The 22,706-nt window shown below is 38.8% G+C and overlaps 1 protein-coding gene and 1 pseudogene across 1 annotated transcript in view; both read right to left on the minus strand.

The window, feature by feature from the left end:
• SND1 (staphylococcal nuclease and tudor domain containing 1) overlaps window positions 1-22,706 on the minus strand; it is a 391,519-nt gene that overhangs the window by 227,749 nt on the left and 141,064 nt on the right. The gene's annotated exons all lie outside the window — the stretch shown is intronic.
• LOC112478850 lies at window positions 9,211-9,329 on the minus strand (annotated as a pseudogene).

Below are 22,706 nucleotides of genomic sequence, written 5' to 3' on the forward strand. Positions count from 1 at the left end.
GAGTACTGATTAGAAAGAAAATGAGCAATTAGTAGATGTCAACTATTTATTTTTATAACCACAATCCAAAGCTGAAAAATATATGCTCCATTAGAGCATCTTTGAGCTCTGATATCTCTTAAATTAAAACCTTTACAGATACACTCACTAAAGATTATACAAGTACACTGCACAGATAAGGAGACATAAACCAGTGCTCCCTTCCTACCTCTCCAATCCAGCCTAGATGTATTCTGTAACACCCGCTTCCAAATCATTGTAATTAGGTGCTAAGGCTGGTTGTTTATTCACATGTATTTATGTTGTTTTCTCCTATCTACAATCACCCTTCCAAACTCCCCCAGAGTCAGAACTATTTTGAGCACATTTCATTTTCATCAATGGAATGTTAATCTATAGTGCTTACAAACCTCTATAAGTACAGATCAAAGAGCTTTCTTATTTGAAGCATTTCTGGCAAAATGAACCCCTTAAACCTCCAACTCCCTCGCTGAATGGGTAGATGCTTTCATCTGTTGTGAGGAGAAAGGCAAAACCCAGCTTCACACAGGGCCCCTAAAGACACTATGAGGCTCTAGCTGACATTAGGCATTCATCGAAGCGGACATCATTGCTCTCCCCAAAACAGTCAGTTTGGTAAATATTTAATTAGATGCATACACCGGCATGAGATCCATAAATACATGTGAAATCATTTTTTATATAAGGGGCCATTAGAGATTGACAAAGATTTCTAAAAGTAGTGATAACAACCTGGCAACAAACATAACATTAAAATAGGCTAAAAATATACCGCATGGTTTATTATATGAGGTAATAATAGGCACATATAAATCATTAATGAAATAGTTTGACAATTGAAAATATTTCAAATAAATCTTATGAGGATCATAGAGAAAAACAGAGACCACTATTTGAAAATAATCTCACAGAGGCCAGCATTTTCATTAACCCTCTCGATTCTTAAGTCCTTACGAATATACAAATGTATCTAAAAAGTGTAATCTGTGCTAATGCTCCAATATCTTATTCATCACTGTATCATGGTATAACTCATCCCAACACCTAATTTTAATACAACAGTTTGTCCCTAAAAAATAATGCTGGGGGCCCAAAAAACACGATTGGAAACTGTCCCATGTGACCCCAGCATGTCTTTTCCTACTCCTCATGAGAGCTGCCATCTCCCACTGCCTTTCTCTAGAGGATGGAAGTTGAGTATGGGTCTTTTTTCTCCCGTATACAAGTGTCAGTCACAGTCATCTGTGTCCAAATTTTCCAAGGTCAGCAGCAGTCGGGGGAAATTAAATCACTTTGTCCAGAACTCTCCCTGGAGGAGTTCCAGCCACACAAGCAGCACAAATACACGGAGATACTTATGCCTTTGTGCAGAATACAAACAATGTCACTCAGACTTTAAAACAACAGCAGTAATAAAACTAAGAAGGGAGGCTCAGGGATATGAAGACAGAGGATTTGCTTAATGACATCTAAGAAGAGTTACTGGGAGGGAAAAAGGATATTATTAAGACATGGATAAAAACAAAAGGTTACATTACATTTTCTCTGCAAATACATGCCAGCCTATAGAGAAAATATCTCCACTCACCAAAAGGCCAAACTGGGAAGCTTAAGCAATAAAAGTGGGGGCTGAAGTATTCACCTCGCCAGGAGTTCTAATAACTTCTATCACTCTGGGAGCTATGTATATTATTCGGGTGAGCAAAGTCAGCAGAGAAAAGAAACTCTGCATTCACTACAGGTCAGAGCACACCCACTCTTCAGCATGCCCATGAGCTGGCATTTAGAAATCACTCGGACAAGAAATATATATTCAGGTAAGTTAACTAAAGGCTACACTCAAAATGGTAATTTGGATTAAAAGAAATGTGGCATGACCTCAAAGGAGAATTATGAAGAAAAATACAATAATTGTTAAGGAATGCCTACTAATAGCACAAAGAAAAACAGCCCAAAGATACAGCTTTTCTGTTATATAAAATATTCTCAGTTTTGTTGCTAAGAAAAGATTCCAAGACAGTCAGATGTTAACATCATAGGCCTTTCTTCCTTTACACATATCGGCCTCTCCCTGTATAAATGAAAGCCTACTAAATGAAGCGAAGTTCCTTGATCAAAGGCACAGTGTGCATAGAGCAATAACACCTAAGGTCAATGTCTGAAACTACACACAGACACTGATCAAAGACCAACCTGAATTGCATCCGTGTCCACCTCCAAGTCCAATTCTCCTGGAGGTGGACACGGATGCAATTCAGGTAGCCACTGTTTTGGGGGGGAGGGGCGGGGGGAAGCGTATGTGCCTACGGCCAACTCGCCGGTCCACAAACACAATTACATATTCAGAAACTGGGTGATTAGCATTAAATGATAAACCTAGGTCGAATGCAGCACTTCCATCTCAAACAGTCCAGATTCATAAAGTAAGCTAGCTCTAGGCAGCTGTATAGACAAAGAAGCCATCTTCCAATTTCACAGTTCTCCAGTTTCCACTGTTAACTTATCAGGGATAAGAAGCAAAATTATTGCTCAGGTTCTTCAAAAAATTAAAAACAGAATTACCAAAAGATCCAGCAATTCTTTTGGGTATATTCAATCTGAAAGGATTGAAAGTGGGGTCTTGGCTGTATTTGCGCCCCACGTTCACAGTATTATGCACAACACCAAAAAGTGGAAGCAACCTAAGCATCCATCAATGGATGAATGGATGAACAAAAAATGTGGTACATATACACAATGGAATATTATTCAGCCACGAAAAGGAAGGAAATTCTGACCGACTTGGTTGTACCTGGAGGACAATATGCTAAGTGCAATAAGCCAGTCACACACAAAAAAGAAATACTGTATGATTCCAGTGAAATGAGGTATCTAGCATAGTCAAGCTCAAACAAAACAGAATGACGGCAGCTAGGAGCTGGAGGGAGGAGGAACAGGGCATGTTGTTTAATGAGTATTAAGTTTTGGTTTTGCGAAATGAAAAATTTTGGAGGTTGGCTGCATGACGATGTGAATACATTTACCATAACTAAAATGTACACTTCAAAATAGTTAAGATGATAAATTTTATGTAAAGTGCATTTTACTACAATTGAGAGAGTGAAAGAGAGAGATTGAGATTGCTCAGGCTACTCTACCCATACACTCCGTAAAGCAATAGCACAAGCCAAGTAGAGGCCAGACAACTCTTATCTCAAGCCCAGCCAACCCTAGAATCTCTTTAAAAAATACAAAAGGATATTTTAATCACATTTCCAAAAAAATGTTACCCCAAAGACAATAATAATTAGAATACATGTTCAATAACCCATTAAAAAAGAAGTCTACGGTAGAACAAATTATTCCATCTTTCTCAGGATATGAAATATCTTTGTCTCTTTTCCTGCTTTCTAAAAAAATGAGCCAACTCAAGCAACATGTCTAGTTTCCATAAGTTTAACAAAATGTACTTGCTTCACCATTTCTCAGTGACAGTTGTAGAGTGAGACAGAGTATTCTATAGCTGAATCCTATAAATCATCAAATAATGTTGGATGTCATTCCCTCTATGAAGAACAGACTTCCCCTGGAGATCTGTCACGTGCAGATCTACACATCTGGGGAATTTTCACTGCATCCACCGAAATTTTCCCATCTCTATCTAGTTTTCCCATTGAATTTAATAACTGTTGTCTGTGTTTTGTCTAATGAAGCTTCTAGGTCCATGTGTTTCTCTACTTGGTATTTTTCACTGTTGGCAGGAAACTATATTGGTACATCTTTGGAGGTCAAAATGCCAATTGTACTAAGACTTAATATGTGGATGTTCCTTGACCCAGCAATTCCACATCTAGGAATTTAGTCTACAGAAACGAAGTTGCATGGACAAGCATTCAGCCTTTTATAATCATGGTCGTTTAAAATAAAGGAATAACTACAAATTGTGGTCTAAATCCACACTAGTCCACAAGTTCCAAGTTGGCAGACACCATGGCTATTTTGCCACTAATGTATTACCAGCACTTCCCAATAAAAAAGCTGTAGGTGATTAAAAAAAAAAAAAAAAAAGAGCTAAACATTCTGCTACGGAAACATGTCTTGATTTAAAAAATCCAAACACACAATGGTACATATGATCCTATTTTGGGGAACAAGATTCAGGAACACACGTAGAAACAACGTGGAAGAATATACCTAACACTGTTAGAAGGACTCACTTCAAAGGTACAATTATAGGGTACTTTCAACTTTTCACTATCACCATAAATTTCTGAGACTAAAATTTGTAAATTACATTTGGAAGATGAAAAAATAAGATGTAAGTTTTTAAAAAATAAATGAATGGTCAGTTGGAATTAAATATACAAAAATGTGCCTTTACTAAAAAAACAAACAAAAAAACCATAACTGGCGTGCTCACAACCAGACACTTCATGATGACTATCTACTTCATCACACCAGTTCCCAGGCTGAGCCACAGTCACCACTCGGTAGTGTGTGCCAACCAGTAAGAATTATGCCGGGCAGGCTAGATACTGTTAGAAGGACACAATCGGCTTCCGGGTGCCCAGTGGTGTACTGTTTCCATGGCAGGTGGACATCACTATCTGCAAATGAACTGCCAATCTCACTGTGAGCTGATAATGATGCTGCCACCACCACCTGCCTGCCATATGTTTTCTCTACTTGTCACGTAACAAGGAACTGCATTCTGGCATGCTGATCTCTGACAAGTCTGATATTCCTGGCTGGTGTTATACCTAGCTGCAGCCCTTCATATAGCTGAGGAATAGTGGATGAAGGATATAAAAATAATACTTTGCCAAATGCCCATTCACTGAACCCCAACATTTTGCAGCACACTAGTCTGCCGTTCTTCCTTTAGACCTAAGGCCAAGGGCTACTAACGTCTGAAGGGTTGAGCCCCCCATCTCCAATTCATGTGCTGTGATCCTGTTTCCCATTAGTAGACAAGGAGCACAGATTTCTCAATATGACAAACTGAATTTTTTCTGTCTCCTTAAATCATCACAATACAGTCAATAAAAACGGATGCCTTTTTCAATCTAATGTAATGCGCAGATTACTGAAAGCATGACATCATGAGTCAAAGCGGTGAGAGAACATTGTCTCACAGCAGCAGATAATGTGGACACAGCATAGCAAAATATTTTTGGCGTACCAATATACTGCCTCTACAGCCACTGCCCCTATTAGTAGAACTCTTAACTCATATGTTCATGTCTGTATATACCAGAGCATCTCAAACTATAAGGCCTGTAATCTACACTTATTCAATAAACTAGAAATTAATTTCCAAAAAAGAGGTTTTCAAAAGAATTTCCAGTAAAAAACGGTGGACACACAAAAGTGACTGGAATTAATTAAGCATGTTAACCAAACGTCTCATATTCCCATTAATGAAAATTAAAGGTGATTATAGCACTTCTCATGAATTAGCATGTCACTGGACAGGTATATGCTTCCCTAAATGAGGGGACTCCTCTCACAGCTTTCACCTGCCACACCCCACCCAACTCTTACTCTCACTCCACTTAACTCATTAGATAAAATGCCAGCCAGCAATAGCATCAAGAAAGAAACACCAAGTACTTCTTGTCATTCATTCGGCTGCAATTCTGCCAACATGCAGATGCACCCTTTTATCATTGAGATAAAATGTGTATATATAATAAAATTCACCATTTTAACCATTTAAAAATATACCAATTTAATGGGTTTTAGTGTATTCACAATGCTGTGCAACCATCACCATTATCTAAGTTAAGAACACTTTCATCCCCACAAAAAACCCTTTACCCATTAAGCAGTCACTCCCCTGTCCCTCCTTCCCCCAGCCCCTGGCAACCACCAATCTACTTATTATCTCATTCAATTTGCCTGTGGTGGACATTTCATATAAATGAAAACAAAGGTAAGTGGTCTTTTGTTCCTCACATCTTTCACACAGTTTAAGGCTGTCAAGGTTCATCCAGGTTGTTCCACGTATCGGCACTTCATTTCCTTTTATGGCAGTACATATATACTATGTATACATATACCATATTTTGTTTATCCATGAAGATGTACTTTTGAGATGGAAGCCATAATAAAAGTGCATCGAGAACCACTTTAATAAGATATTATAATGATAAAAATAATCTTAATTTTTTTATGAGGGAAAGTACCTTGAGAATCGTTTGAGAGAGCAATGAATGGCATTTGCAGAAGAGCTATCCTTAGACACAACTAAGCCATCAGAGTCAAATTCCATTTTCTTTAAAAATCTTTTCGTGTCTGAGTCTTGGGGAGTGATCCATATAATCAACCACTCAACCATCCACTTCGGAGGAAAGCAAACTTCCTCACAGCAGGTCATTTGTCAGGACACTAGTTAGGATGCCAAAAATTATGATACAGATATAAGCTATGGAAAGATTCTTCCAAAAACAACAATCGCTATAGGCTTTACCCTCTTACCGGCTGCATTTGCTTCCCAGTTTCTTCACATACACTCACTCAAAGTGAACTGGACTATAATTCGGGTTTCAAGGATTCTCCTATCTTCATTACTTAGCCTGCTTGAATATATATCCTTTCTTGGTATACACAGCAACGTATCTCTCCTTGATGTGACATACATGTGGTAATTTCTTTGGGACTCTCTTCGTATCAGTTGAACTAATTTCTCTCTTGCCTCTACCTCTAAGAGTCTACAGTGGAAAAACTAATGTTCAATTATTCTATAGCATAGGTTTAAAAGAATAAACAGAAAGACCCAATGAGCTCTCTTCAATAATTCAGCATGGAAAAATTTTATTCTTGTGCTATTAAAGGAAAGCATGGTGTTTTTGTTTTTTTTTTTTAATCAGATGAGCTAATATCTCAAGAATAGAAAAGTTGGTTTACTCGTTAGATAACTTTTGAGCTATAAATTTCTTAATCTGATCATTGAAAGAGCAGCCTACGATGACAGCAATATTTACACTAGAGGAATTGGCAACTGAGGTTTCCAAGTACAGACACGATTTGATTGCAATTATTGGCCAGGAGGAGAGACTTTGGTCGACTATTGGCCAAGAGGAGAGACTTTGGTTAGACAATTATTGGCCAAGAGGAGAGACTTTGGTTAGACTATGCTACGGAGAGACTTTCGAACGATCTCAAAAGAATGATCTATTGTCCAATCATTTAAAGAGTACACTTCAGAACAACCAGTGGGTATAGGAAATAACCATCAAATTTACTGTATTAGAAAAACAAGGAAAAATGCCATAGGTATATATCAAACCGAACAGTAATATATATAAAGATATTAAAGAACAACAATAAAGTTTCAGGTTAATTGTGTGCTACAATAAAAAGAATGGGTCCATTATATATTGTCTCTATTTTCTCTGTAAAAGATAAGCCAAGATTCATAGATATGATTAGATTAAATAAAGTGGTATCCTTATAAATGAAACCTATATAAGAAATGGTTAATAACTGACAAGTTATAACTTGAAATGCTGTATCATATCCAATACAATTAGTATTGTTAGTGACATCTGATAAAATTCCTGTGAGTAAACATCACAATATAATATGGCAATTCAATGAATAAAATATTCAATGACAGTAGAAGGTTCAAAAGTCTAGAAAAACATCCCACAGTTGTTAGGAAACTGTAGGCATGTTATAGACACTCTGATCTTGAGCAAACAGGGAGAATAGAGAAGAAATTAACGTATTGTTCTAGAAGCAACCCTCAAACCTGGAAAAAATATAAGCAATTTTTAATAATTCCATAATATATCAGTAATCAATCTTTCTCTGTCAGTGGGAGGTTTGTTTTTGTTTTGTTTTTTCTTCTTAACAACTTTGCTTCTCCTGAACTTTAGGAGAGTGGTTTTTTGTTGTTTTCTTTTTAAGCTGCTTATGGGTGGTTGGGCTGTGGAGCAAGGGAAAGGCATATTTATACCATCTACAACAATAATAGTTACTCAGAAAGGTTAAATAATCTATCTAAAAATTATGCAAGAAGGGTATTCTACAAAAGGCAAAGTCATACAACTGGGAACTAGGCTAGCTTACAAAGAGTGAAAACTGACAAATATATCTGTATACTCGGGGCTGTTCCTTCCCTTGGGGCCATCTGGGGTCTCCCTCCCCAGCCCTGGTTTGGGGGCTCTGCCTGTGGAAGAAGGGCAGGGTCCTACTGGACACCATGCCCAGCAACTGTTGGGTGTGTCTGGGGAGAAGGACTGGCTTGGTTGTCTTCTGCAGGGCTACAAGCCCCCCAGTCCCCTCACCTCATTCCCGGTGGCTGAGCTCAGCCTGCCCTGCCTGCTTTGTGACAAACAGAAGGCTTGTCTTGCCTCTGACGATAGAGTCAATAAACAGCACGAGACAAGGCAAAAAAAAAAAGAAAAGAAAAAAAGAAAAAAAATCTTTATAGTAACTTTTTAGAATGATTAAGATTTAAAAGGTTTTTAAATAAAATTAAAGATTTCCTTTTTTATTCCAATTCTTAGTTAATTTATCTTTTAAAGGATAAAGTCAAACGAATAGCTTTTATTTAAAATCAGAATGAAAGAGACTATAGTTATACCTAGGGAAGACATGTGAGAAGAGAGCAGATTCAGTTAGAATTATGTGAATTCCCCAAATCAAAATAGCAATTTAATATAAGACTTATGACTAGATCTTAAATATCAGAGCAAATAAAAACTGGAGAGTACAAGAATAGTAATCCACAGTAAAATTAAGTCATTTCAATAAATTAAGTCTGTTATATGCCTGGGGAGAATTAAAGTCTGGGAGAGGTAGCCTAAGGATCTTCCAAGTCTGAGTCATTTCAAAGGCTACCCTCACAATAAATGGATGGTACAACGCAGGAGGCTGAAGGGCTGGTTTATAAGAAGGCTGAGAGACAGAGCACATACAGCTTCTGTTACTGACTCTGGTTCTCTCCAAAACTACCTAACTTATAGCTATAGCTCCTGCTGATCTATCTACAAGCAAATCAAAAATAAAAATACAGAGAGACTATTTTGTTACTGTTATTTTTATTTATTTTTGTTTATTATTATTATTATTATTTTAATTCTTAACCTTTTTACTTTTTTATTTTATTTTATTTTTTAGGCAAGGCAACCCTTGGTTGACCTCACAGATTGCAAAGACCTTGTCAGTTTACCATCCCTTCGTTATTTTTTAATTTTTTTACGCCTACAGTACCTGGTCTTCCTAGGTGGCCTCCCATCCAAGTACTAACCAGGCCCGACCCTGCTTAGCTTCCAAGATCAGATGGGATCAAGTTTGTTCAGGGTGGCATGGCCATAGACTGCTCTGTTATTTTTAAATAAAATAATGGAAGGTTAAAAATTAAGCATTAAAAACTAGGCTAAATAAAATTTAAGGAATAAAGGAATAAAAATAAAGTTTAAAATTAGAGATTCTTTTTTTAAAAAAAGCTCAGGAAACAGAAGGTTGACCCTTTAAAATGAGATAAAATACATGGGATTTAAGGAGAGGAGAGAGTTACTACAATTTTTAAATGAGCAAGTCCTGTCTAAAAAAATACTCAACACCATCAATTAATAGACGTAAAAGCCTTTTTGTCTTTACTGCTTCTAAATTTTAGATCGAGAAGTCTGATTTTGTATGCTCAGTGAATCTAGTTGATTCTGTTATACAGTATGGCTGTTTATTAAAGCAAAAAATAAAACCACACTGCCACGGTTCAAAAAAAATTAAGATGAACATGGATTGGTAAAAATAAATCATTATATAATTATGGAAATAAACTAACACAGCTGTTGAAATTATTACATTAAAAGTTCACTTAATGATGTGGGGAAATACTCAGGTCACACGGTCAATCGAAAAAATAAGGACATACAGACTGATTCAAGTATAGGCATATATCAAGAAAAGAGAGTACACCAAAACGTTAACGGTGATTTTAACTGCTTTTATTTTTCATTTATTCTTTCCAAACTTATTAAAACGAACACATACTGCTTTATAATTAGGAAAAAATAACCAAAAAAAGAAAACAAAAGATCATCACAGTGAAGGTGTGACCTAAGGTTATATTAGTTGGTGACACTCCTCTAAAGCAGTAACCTGTGACAAGAGGGAAGACTCCACTCCCTGACTCTAATTTTCCAGAAGGCTGGTAATCAATCAACGAATTTTTACTCAGTGCCTGTGTGTTCCTACTTCCTTACTTTAAAAAATAACTTACAGATCCTTGGTGACTATGTACAGCATTCCAAAAAACAGATTTAAAAAATTTAGCAAATATACAACCTGAGATGGAAATCGATGGAGTTCTTCATAAAGAAGAAAGGTCAAGATTAAATGTTTGCAAAGCTTTCCAAAGTCAAGAACTAAGGAAACAGGATGGTAAACAATAGCAAGATACTTAGAACTGCCTAAATGAAGACACTACCTTGCTCAATTATTTCTTAAAAGCAAGCTTAAAATAAAAAGAAAATAGGAATTCCAAAGGAATCCATCTTTTCCTAGCAGTGGGATGCTTCCCTCTACTAGAGTGATGACAAGAACTGATAAATTGATTAACGCAATGAAAATGGACAAAGATCAGATTTTACGTTCTAGGCTACCCCACATTTAGTACCAAGTAAATCCTTAATTGCTTACGTGTTTACGATAATATGGGCAACCAAGAATCATCACTCTATTATATGTCATAACAACTCTCTCACCTGAAGTATCAGGGGAAGTACTTTAAACAAAATATGTTGCCTATGGGATTAAAAGTTAACTCACTTCATGGTATTACCACAAATTTAATGAATATGTGAATTCATTAATGACTCTTCAATTTAACAGTCCAGCTTTTAAAAGTAAACATACCAAATTGGCAAAAAAATAACAGTTTAAAATCCTGGTTTAATTAATCGAGCATTCATTTGGGGAGTTGAAAAACAGCATATCCAACATTTATTTCTAATTGATGATCAAACAGCTATGGTTGGATAGGTAAATTCAGGAGACGGCGACCCTTCAAGTATGAGACTTTATGAGAGACTGTGGGTGTAAAAAAAAAAAACCTGCCAGATAGGACGCACTTTCTTCCTTTATTCAGCTTCCTTTGGGCCACAGTAAATTAAGTTCTCATCATATCGCCTGCCAGTTCCCATGGGAACTCCATCAGGTTGTGAAAAATGTACCAAGAATCTCAGAAAAAAAGGAAACGAGGTATTAAGAGTTCTCTCCAAACTCTGCCTTCCCAAGGCCAGTGAACACCTGGGGATCAAAATGCCTTTCTTAAGGTGGTCAAGCAACAGACCTTCACCTTGTTAAGACTGGTTTTGAAGGCAACAGCAGCTAAGGAAAATAAAATGCTGGCCACCTTCTCCCTCTTGAACATTTACTCTATATTCCTCTCCTTTCCCCATTGTTCCTTTTTCACTTCCCCTTCTCTTTCTCACTCAACCTTATGTCACGACACAGAACAGAACTAGTACATTTTATCTGTCACATTATATACTGCATCCTGTTCTTGATTTTCCTAAGCCCTGACTCAGTAGTTTGCAATTATTGATTGAGCTCTTATGTTGTGCCGAGCATTGCACTAAGCGCTTAACACACATTACTTCATTTAATGCTCATGATAGGCCTGAGTTAGGTAATGCTACTCCAGAGATTCAAACCCATGTCTATTTTGTTCCAAAGCCCATATGCTAACCCACTACGAATAGCCAACAATAGGATATTGATTAAATATTCAATAGATATTAAAAGATAAAGGCACCTCATGTAGAAGTCTATATAATGACACAGGGAAACCATCATATTGAAGGTTACAAAACAGTAAGTACCACATAATTACTAGCTAAGTTGAAAATTATGCAAATGCCCAAATGCATAAAAGAAGATTGGAATAATATACACTCAAGTATTAACAGATGCTATCCCTGGGTGGTAGTTTCTCTTTGTTTTAACTTTTTTTTTTTTTTGCCACAAATATTTTTTAAAATGAACGAGTGTTGCTTTTGTGACTGATGAAATGAGCAGTAAATGTTACTTATAAAAAAGTGGCAAAAACAAAATTATAGTTCATAAACAAAGAGAGAATGGACAGTATCATCGATATTAGCACAATTCATAATTATATTTTCAAGTAGGAAAATTAAGGCCACAGAGAAAACTAGGCTGGAATTCTGTAGGAAAATAGTATGCTTTCCCTAAATTGTGCACATCAGCAGTGACAACCCTTTAGCACTTTTAAGCACATATAAATGAAACATAAATGCAAAGATACTATTTTTGGCTATATGTACAAAATTTGAACAGTATTCATGATGCTAGCATTTGTGTAAAATGGGAGAATATCTACCCACCCACAAACACATCTGCCTATACAGGCCTAAAATAACCTCTGGATTCGCAAGGGAATGGTAATTCTGGTTGTTCCTGACGAGGTAAGCTATCAGTGAGGGACCAGGGCAGAAGGGGGCTCCTTCAACTGTATGCCCTTTCTTAGCATTTGAGTTTTGAACCTAGTGAATGTTCTACCTACTCAAAATCAATAAAAGTAAACACCACATCTAAAAAAAAAGTGAAAAGAAAAACTTAAAACAATGTTATTGGTTTCCTAGCAAATGAAAATATCTAAAAGAGAAAAGATACATTAACTAATTTAAATGTCTGTCCATTCTGTACAAGAGTTTGTCAAAAATATCCTGTTTCCTTGGCTTTCCTGCCAAATGACTTCCAAATATCTGTTACAGCAAATTAAACAATCAAAAGCATTTAGTTTCTTGCTTTGACTTTGAAAATCTTTAGGAGAAAATAAAAAAAGAATCACTGCTTTATCCATATACGTGCTTTCTAAAAATGATATCTACCATCTATTTTTTAACGAAGTAAAGAACATGTTATGTTACATAAAACAAAAAAAAAATGTTTTAAATTATGTCTTCCTGGCTGTTTAAAATTTAAATTTAAAAAAATCCTGTAAGAAAAAGTATCTTTACAAAGAGCAATCTCTGTGAGAAAAGGAAGAAACGAGGACCCAACGACATTGACCCTGCACTACTACTCCTTAACCTGAACCCACAGGGCTGGAGGACAGGGTGATGACACGCGGTCAAGGAAGAAACAATCAAATCTGAATGTCAATTCCAGGGGCCAGGCCATGCGAGAGAAATGCACTTGCCCACAGACTCTGAAGCAGGTCACAGTGTCATCCAAATAGTTATTCTCTTCTTAGAGGATACAGCGTCCAAGCACCCAACGTGGTACGAGTGCTTGGGACACTAACAAGACCATGCGACAAGAGGACATCATCTGGGAAGAACTCGCATTCCCTGGTCCATTAACTGGGAACCCTCAGGGAAGGGAAATCCAGACTAAATGCAGTGACTGGCGATTTTTTCCCCATCCATGTTTTCCCCTTTCCAAAAACAGCAGGAAATGAGTTAAAGCAAGCAGAGAGTTTAAAATGTCTCCAAATGTTATCAAACCTGGAAAACTGTGTTCACCCAGAAGGACCCAAGCCCAAGGAAAAACCGAAAACATCAAGCAAACTAAGTGGACCTTGTTCAGAGAGAAGCTAATGCTCTGTTAACTTTGGTACTGAACCAAGTTTCACGCTGCTGGAAGGAAGAACAGAAACAAGAAAAATGACATTTAGCAAATCACTTTTTTCCTCTTAAGGCCAGAAAGGTCCCAGGGATCCACTGCAGCGGCCAAGTCAGTCAGTACAGCAGATGGGGTGTGTATATTGGAAAATGAGAGCTACGACAAGCTTGGAATTTTGAAGCTGTTCGTGTTGAAGGTCTAAGCACTTTCGAGGAGGGGGCCAGAAAGTGGAAGGCAGAGGGATGGGAGGGGACAGGCAGGATATAGTGAGAGAGAGAAGATGAGGAGGTTAGAGACAGGAGGAAAGGAAGGGGAGTTCGCGTCTGTAAAGAAGAGATACAAGAGACTATCGATACCACTTCCACTCTCTGAACAGTGAGAGACACAATAAATCCACCTAGACTTGGTGATCTTATTACCATTTTCACTTCAGAGAGCTATGATTAGCGACCACCAAACCAGAAATACTGAGGAGCGCAATGTGACTCATCGCTGTCTTTCATCTCCAAAAACTCTCACATACTGGGGAGTTCAAACTGCATGCTGCTTTTCTTCTGTGCAGCTGGCAGCCCCACTGGCAATGGGAGAAACTGGTGGAAAATGTAAAAAGGCACCGGGACAATGTCAAGGAGTCAATCATTCTGATGGATTTGGTTTCTAAAGCCATTATTTCAAAATTCAGTCAACTGATGAATGATGGAGGGAAACACCGGTCCTCAAAAGGAAGAAAAGCATTTGAAGACAGACACAGGTCCTAGAAAAGGGAGAAAGGAGGTCCTTACCCCATTGGTAAATTAGACTGTAACACCAGCCATAACAATTTAAACATTTCAGATAAAAAGATATAAAAGATGCTTTGACCACAACTCAGTAACTAAAGCAGAAGTGGGAAGAGATGAGTTCAATCTCCTAGCTTTCCCTTGGGGTCGGAAGAGGCTGGTGGGTGAAAGATAATTAGAGCCACTCCACAGAGGTGGGAGAGATTTATATTACAGCTTCCTCTACAAACAGGCCACTTTCAGTGCTCAGAGTCGCACAGTGATCCCAGGACTCGGATGTGTGTATTTCTCACACTCACTGCCCCTACCCAAACCTGGTCATACTGTCTACCACAGGTATTCACATCCATTGGTATTTAAAAGAAAACAAATCTTTGGTGTGAAAGAGTAAACTTTCAGAAGTGTAACTGGTCAAGTAGGTCAGTCAGCACACACAGGGCAAAGATCTTCACTACAGGGTTTAGGAAAGGATCGGAGACTGCCAGTCCCTCCCCTGTACAGATACGGAAACTGAGGACTAATATCCAAGGTCACAGGGTTAGATGAAAAACAAGGACTGAAACTTATTGGATGTCGCTAACCGATGTCACCATTAAAAATAAACAAATTTATTTTTAAAGTAAACAACAACAACAACAAAAACTAGGACTGGGTGCACTTCAGGTCCCGGGGGCCAGATCATCTTCACTTCCAGCCCATCCTGTGAGTTGGGGCCAGTGCCAGGATGGAAACTGGCCTGCTCTCCCCAGACTCAACCACACACTGATCAGTAAATGCTGTTACAGCAGAGTCTGACTAGAGATACCAGGATGACTAATTGAACCTTTCTGGATTCTTTAGTAAGATCATCTTTACAGAGGATAGAAAATGCATTCTTTTATATTTTACAAATCAAGAAAATAAGGCACAGTGAAAGAAATGAAGTCATCCCAAGTGTCTGAACATACACAGTCTTCCACTGCATGTCTTCTTGCCTCCGAGGCCACAGAAAGACCCTACCTCTTTATTGCGACATAGCCTGACAAACTGTGGAGAAGGCTGCAGGTCTGCATTTGAGGTTCTGGTTTCTATTTCCATCCTGAGAAAATTAAACACTTCCATCCTTTCTGTCCTGACCAAAGTTATTCCTAATGCAGCTTTGATTCTCTCCCTATGCCAACACAACCTAAGGAAGCACAGACGCCAAAATACTATGACCATTTTACAAATAAACAGAGGCTTTGTAGACGCACAGCCCATGCCCTTAGGATTCTCTCTCTGTTCTTAAGATTCAACTAAAGAAGTAAAGAAGTCTCCTCAGCTCTCCAACTGCAAGCAAGTGGAACCATTTCACCAAACATGTTCACCTAATTCTCAGTCAGTGCCAGGGTCACTTCTGTGATTTCCTTCCTTCTTTCCATCCCTTATACACCCTTTCCTTCCTGTTTCTTTCTTTCTTTTTTAAATAAAGGAGGGCCAGAGGTTTACAGGTGGCAGAAACCAGGCCCAGCTGGGAAAACTAAGATGCTTATCTGGCACCCCCTTTCTCAGCACTCCACAGTGCATCAAAGACCGGCCTGGCGGGCAATGGGGAGCTGGGCTCAGCAGCAACCTGTCAGGCTAAAAAGTACGCTGTAGAAAGGGCAAAGTGGAACAAGTCACTGACTTATTTCCTCCCAATTCCTTTGAACTGTTATTGGAGAATGGGGACATTATGAACCCCAAGTCAGGGCAGATGGAAACAGCAGGGAGCAGTCAGGGTCTATCAAGCTTCTATGACTTAGAGCTTTAAAATAATGAAGAATTCAAGTCGAAAAATATTAACTTATTGCTTCCTAGTTGAGTAAATCCCCCTGTCAAATCATTTTTAAGGAGAACAAATTACAAATATTGCACATTCTCGATTATGAAGACAAGAAATATCCCCCAAACCAGATCTCCAGCACTAAAGAACAACTGCTCAGGCTGCTTCAACGTCAGTGAGCCTAACACCAAGGTGTGGGCGACACGAGGCAACCAGCATGTAGCCGCCAATCAGGTGGAGAGGGAAGTTAATAACCATAATTCATATACAGAAATTTAAAAGAAAAATATATTTATTCTACCTATTTTTAAGGCCTTGTATTGAATTTTAGTCAGAGCAGTGCTATGCCTAAAATCTTGCTGAAGTGGGAATCAAAGTCAACACTGGCATGAGGAAATTACAGAAGGCAGGCAACAAGGAGCCCATCTGTCCAGCTTACAGCTACATGATGAACTTGCTACATCCCTTCTCTATATCCAAATAGCCCCAAGCACTCTTAAAACCTTCTAGGTACAGGAAAATCCTGCCTTGTCTGAAAAAGACTTACTGGGAATCCTAATGACATCAGGAACCGTGAGCTGAAAAAAAAGGTAAGGCAGGCTCTTTGTCCGTGAGGGGGAGGGAAGGGAGGTCAGACCTGGGAAACCCGCTATTATGGAGATGGGTGCAAAGGTGTACTACGAGGTCAGAGGGTCCCAGACGTTTTACATAGGGAGACAGAATACAAGATAGTATAGTTAAGATTCTTACAGAAAAATAAGTGCGAAGGCAAGAAGCTGTGAAAGGGCTTGGCACGTCCATGATATGATAAGTTCTTTGTGACATATAATACAGAGGGTAGAGCAGAAAGTCTGGAAATGGAAGCAAGATCTTTAAATGACATTGATATTTTATACACAATGGACTTTCCTTTTATTTCCTTTAAGGAGTTAGATGCTTTTCTGCAGGCATCTGGGTATCACCGCAGTTTGTGAGATAATCATGACTGTGCATATAGAAAGAAATTCTGAGCGCAATGTGAAAGATTGTGTAGGACAGAAGGTGCAGGACAACTACTTAAGATGGAGCTGCAATAATTAAAATCAGAGATAAAGAGCACACAGACTGAAAGGCACTGGAAATACTGTGAAAAGGAAGATTTGGAAAAGATAACTGTCAGAAACAGGTGAAGTTGGGCTGGGGAGACTGCTAATTCTCAAGTTCAGAACAATGGGTGGGTGATGACATTATATAAGATCGGCAACGAAAGAAGCCTAGGCAGTGTGGGCATAGGGAAGAAAATCCTATGGAAGCCACAGGCTAAGATTTGGACAGAAGAGGTGTGATCTACTAGAACCAGTGAGTATCCAGTAGTCAGCGGCTAGAAACAGATCTGTCGGCAGAGCAAGACGTCGGGAGCAGAAACGTTCCTGTGTGTCAGCAGTATGTGCGGTGGGCGAAGCCATTAAGAGCATAAGGTCACACAGCAGGTGAGACCTTGTCTCTGAAAAACAACTATAATCTGTACAACTCACATTAATATTAATCTAATACTGCCAAGAGGCAGGTTTCTGTTATCTCACTAGTTATTCAAATCTGTTCTTATTCGACTTCATATTTATTGATGTAATCTCACCCCAGTTAGCCTGTAAGCAATTTGTGATAGAGATGATATTTTATTCGTATTTCATCTACAAAAAGGTACCCAACAACTATGTGTGCCCTTTCTAAAATATTATTCCATGAGGATTGGCGTTTGTAAGGTTCTAACTCTAATGTCTAGAACAAGGAATGGCACAGAGTAGTTGCTCCAAAAACATTTACTAAATAATAAAAATAAATCGATTTCTACCACCTCTGCCCTACTTAACATTTCAGGCGGTTAGGCATGAGCAAAGCACTGAGGCCTGAGTCCTCAAACAGAATTAACCTACTTGACCTTTGTCTTCAGAACAGGGCTACCTGCTCTTCACCCCAGCCCAGTCCAGCCCAGTCCAAACACCTTCTGAAGCCACAAGAGGTGAGAAAGCAGAGTTGCAGAAAATATATCTTATCTAAAAAGGCCAAATTGAAGACAAAACCTGGATTCCTATGTTAAAGAAAATCCACGCATAGCCCACACTCTAAGCAGACAAACATTAGACACTGTGCTCCAGGACACAGGCTGGTGCCCATTATTCTTCATGTTCTATTCCTCCCCCTTGAATGGGATGAGCATGGTTCAAAAGCTACTGCCAGGAATGATCCCTCCCAGGTTGTGCCATATTTCGAAATGCTGCTAATTATCGACGTAGAAATGAATGGAGGCCCTCTGACTGTGGCAGCCTTTTTAAGTGGACATGAGCACCCATCTTTCAAGGTCCAAACCCAGAAACGGGAACTCCAGCCAAGAGTCAAACGACCAGATAGAGAAAGAAGCCAATCTACTTTCCTACTGTATTGTTTGCCTGGGGTTGCTATGACAAAGGACCATAAACTGAGTGATTTAAAACAACAGAAAGTTACTCTCAGTTCTGGAAGCTTCAAGTTTGAAATCAAGGTGTTGGCAAGGCTCCCTCTGAAGGCTCTAGGAAGAATCCTTCTTCCCTTTTCCTAGCTTCTGGTGGCTTCTGGCAGGCAGTCCTTAGCATTCCTTGGCTTGCAACTCTGTCACTTCACTCCTCACCTCCAACTTCACATGGCCTTCTTCTATCTGTCTTTGTATCCTATTCTCTTCTGGTGATGGTTCCAGTCTTTGGGTTTACAGCTCATCCTAATCTAGCATGATCTCATTTTAACTTAACTCATTACATCTGTGAAGACCCTATTTCCAAATAAGGTCACATTCTGAGGTTCCAAAGGACATGAATTCTGAGAGGACATTATTCAGCTCTCTATGCCTATCATGAAATTACCAGGAAAGACAATCCAAACCAACAATCCTCATGGCATAGAATTGCAGCACTGTAGGAATACCTAAAAATTTGCCAAAGAAAAGATAACTAACAAGCGAAGGCAAGTAGGCAGCTCTAGGTATTAATGAAAGAACTTGATTCAGATAAGAACAAAAAACTTCACTGAGATCTTCAACACATTAAAATGAGGACCTCGTATTTTCTGAGCTTATAACTGCATGACACCAATTACGAAGATGTGACCCTAAAACCCACTTTGCATACTACCTTCTCATACACACACAAATGATTCACACCCTCAGGAAAGAAATACTTATGCAACTGGAAGTATTAGCCTTTCTAAGAACAACAAAAATAGAGGCCACACAGAAAGAAATCCTAAAAAGTCGGTACTTAAAAACTGGACTCACTACTTCAGAATATGTGTATTTTCGTATTAGCAAAGTTATCTAGACCCTTATAAAAAGATGAAGCTACTGGTGAAAAAAATTGAGGACATCTGTACAGTCTCATTTAGACTCTTCTACAACATAAGATATTCTATTCTACATGCTATCATTGAGCCCAAGCTGAAAAGAGTCTATTCTCTGTAAACCAGGAGGTATAGGAAGTTGGAAGATTTGCAATTCAGCATATTTGATAGGATTTTGGGCACATACGGGTTATTTTTAAAGTGGGGAAAAAAAGCCTGTCCTCTCCCTACCCCCAAACACAGCTGAGCTGATTCAGCACAAATCTCCCCCTAAAATAAAATCCCAGTTTGCAGAGAGTAAGCATGGAAAGTTTCAGCCCCAAGGACGACATTTCAGAAACCTAGCTGAGAAGATCGGGAGTGGGTGGCTTAGGACCAGGTGACCACAAATCAGGGAATAATAAATGCAAGAGCTTCCACTAGGAAACTACAAGCAACTTGGGAGTCTGAGGAAGAAAGTCATTAATAAGCAAAGTAATATAAGAGTATTACCCAGATACGAGAATCTCAAGGATTCTGGTAGCTAATAAATCATTTCCCACAGGTGAGCATACAGAAATTTCCAGGAATTCAGTTGAATGTTCTAGTTCCTTCCATTCACCTTAGATATGCTTTCTGAAGAGGATATTACAATATACATCAGAAAACCACCATACTTCACCCAAGAGCTACGTGCTCAGCCAAACACCTGGAACAGTCCCCTGAGGAGCAGAGGTACTTCTCACAAGCTGCAGATTGAAACCACATGAATTCATTATCAAAAAGAACATTTAGGTAGCAGCTGGTAAAAGCTACCTTGCTGAGAACAAGTTTCCAGAAACTTGCAACTCAACCATCATTTCTGTTAATTACCTTCACCAGACAGGGGAGCTAATGAGTCAAGGATCGTTCCCAAATCCAAAAAGGTAACAACAGTTATCTAAAATGACCCTTGGTCTCCAAGCATACTGACACATTTCTGTCGTGTCCAAGTGGGAGAAGTCTTACTAGAAAAAGGCATGGTCAGAAATCACCAGTCCTTCAAAACATCTCATGATTTGGTGAACATTTTCAGTCATTTATTCAAAAAATTTACAGCCACTTTGATGGGAACAGCTGGCACTGAGAAGGCAAGGACAAGCAACCTCGTATAAACCTGTCAGTTTAAATCACAACGCATTCTCAACCTTAGGGCCTGTTTTGATCATTAATGTAAGGGACGTTTCCATAGCGTGAGTGAATCAAATTAATGTGAAGTGAAAAATGTGGAGATGACAAAGGAAATATTTATTTAAAAAAAAAAAAAAACAACTCAAATGCTTCAGAGGTAATTAAGAACAAGAACCCCAGACTGCCAGCTTTGCACTTAACACAGCTGATTAAGTAACACACTGCAAAAGACAAAACTTACAAGTGTTTTTATGGAAAAGGCAGCCCTGTTAAATAGCCAGAAGGAGAGTGAAGGAGTTTGCCTCAAGAAGTGCCATGCCCTTGAAGAGCTCGAGGAGCTGAGTCAAAAACTGCTCCTGGTAAGGAATGTTACTCCTGGTGCCTTGCACAGGGGCACGAGACTGCTCCTCCACATCTCCTTGGCTCTGGACCAAGACAGAAAAGCAACCTGCCCCATCCTTTCTCCCTGAAGTCTCACCTCTGCCAAGAGATTGAAGAGAAGAGGAAATCAAGCTTCAACACTGGCTTAGCAAAGTTACCTGTAACCTCACGCCGTTCGTGTAACTAGAAGAATAACATGTAATCTGACACTGCTTTCTCTGTAGAACAATTTGATGAAATGTCACTTCACAGGGACATCTCAAAGACTAATGAGATAATGTCTAGAGGGCTGAAAGCATTCAGAGGGCTGATCTATGGTGCTATTACCACCTGCTGATATCTGTAGACTAGGATAATGTCGCTAAAGAGAATGAACTTCTTGTAGCATAGAAGTTTTACATTCTATACAAGAACTGACACTGTTCTAAAAAGGGCCACGACCCTGGCTATCTGCACATGATCCAGCATGTGTGACATGGAAGCAGGTCTTTCTAGATGATCTCTAATTTAGCACAGCAATTGAAAGTATAGACATTAATTTCAATGAGCCTCAGTTTCTTTAACATAAAAATAGGAATGATGCATACATCTTGCAGGATAGAGGTAAAAAAAAAAAAAAGTGAAAACAGTCAGCATTTACTGTGAAGAAACTCAATAAATGACAGCCCTGACCCGGCTGAGCTGGAATGAGCATTATTTAAGGTGGCTAAGTCTGTGTGATTCACACTACAAACTGGAATGGCATAGAAATCATACAATGGTGCTCAACAAATTAAAAATGAACCACATCATCTAGAGTTGACTTAGTCATTCAGGATATTTTATTCCAAGGAAAGAAGATTATTAACAGTAGCTGGGTTGCCAATAAGAGCACAATAACCCGAAAAAGAGATAATATCATTTATATATAATATCAGCCATTTCCAGATTGACAAGGGAGTCCTGTAATGAAGAGGCAATCTCACCGTACTACTTGCACATATGGCTAACCTTAGGCAAATCAGGTGGGTCCTACTTCTACCTCCCTTTATATATTCCTTTCTGGGCCCTGGTACTTCAGCCCACTGTCTCCCTTTTCCCCTAAAGTTGATTAACTGAGTAGAAATTTATTGAGCACCTACTGTGTACTGTAAACTGTATGTACTGGGCCCTGGAGTGCTGAGCAAAACAGATGTGAGCCCTAATCAGCCTAATATAATAAATCTAATAAGAGAGATATTAACATATAATCTTTCAAATACATTAAAATGAGAAACATTATGCACAGATTAAATTATTGAAGGGGGGTGGGTGTTCAGGGAAGACTTCTCCCAGAAAGTCACATTTACCTTGAATCTGAAGGATAAGCATAAGATGAATAGGGGAAGAAAAATGAGGACAAAGAAGGCATCCCAAACAAAAGAAAATGCAACTGCAAAAGCCCTGAGGTAAGAGGGAGCCTGTCGCATTTCAGAAACCTAATGCAGGCCAGAAAGGTGGCCAGGAAGTGGATGAGAAGGAGTAGGGAGCTTATATCTGAGAAGCAGGCTGGAACCAGATTATGCTGGGTCTTGTTGGTCACAGGAAGCACAGCGAAGCCAACAGTCTTAGGCAAAGGAGGAACATGATGTAATTGTCATTTGTGAAGCTCCCTTTAGCTGTATAGAATTGACTTGAGTGGAAAGAGT

The sequence above is a fragment of the Pteropus alecto genome, unplaced genomic scaffold, assembly GCF_000325575.1.
Source record: "Pteropus alecto unplaced genomic scaffold, ASM32557v1 scaffold22, whole genome shotgun sequence".
Classification (NCBI taxonomy): domain Eukaryota; kingdom Metazoa; phylum Chordata; class Mammalia; order Chiroptera; family Pteropodidae; genus Pteropus; species Pteropus alecto.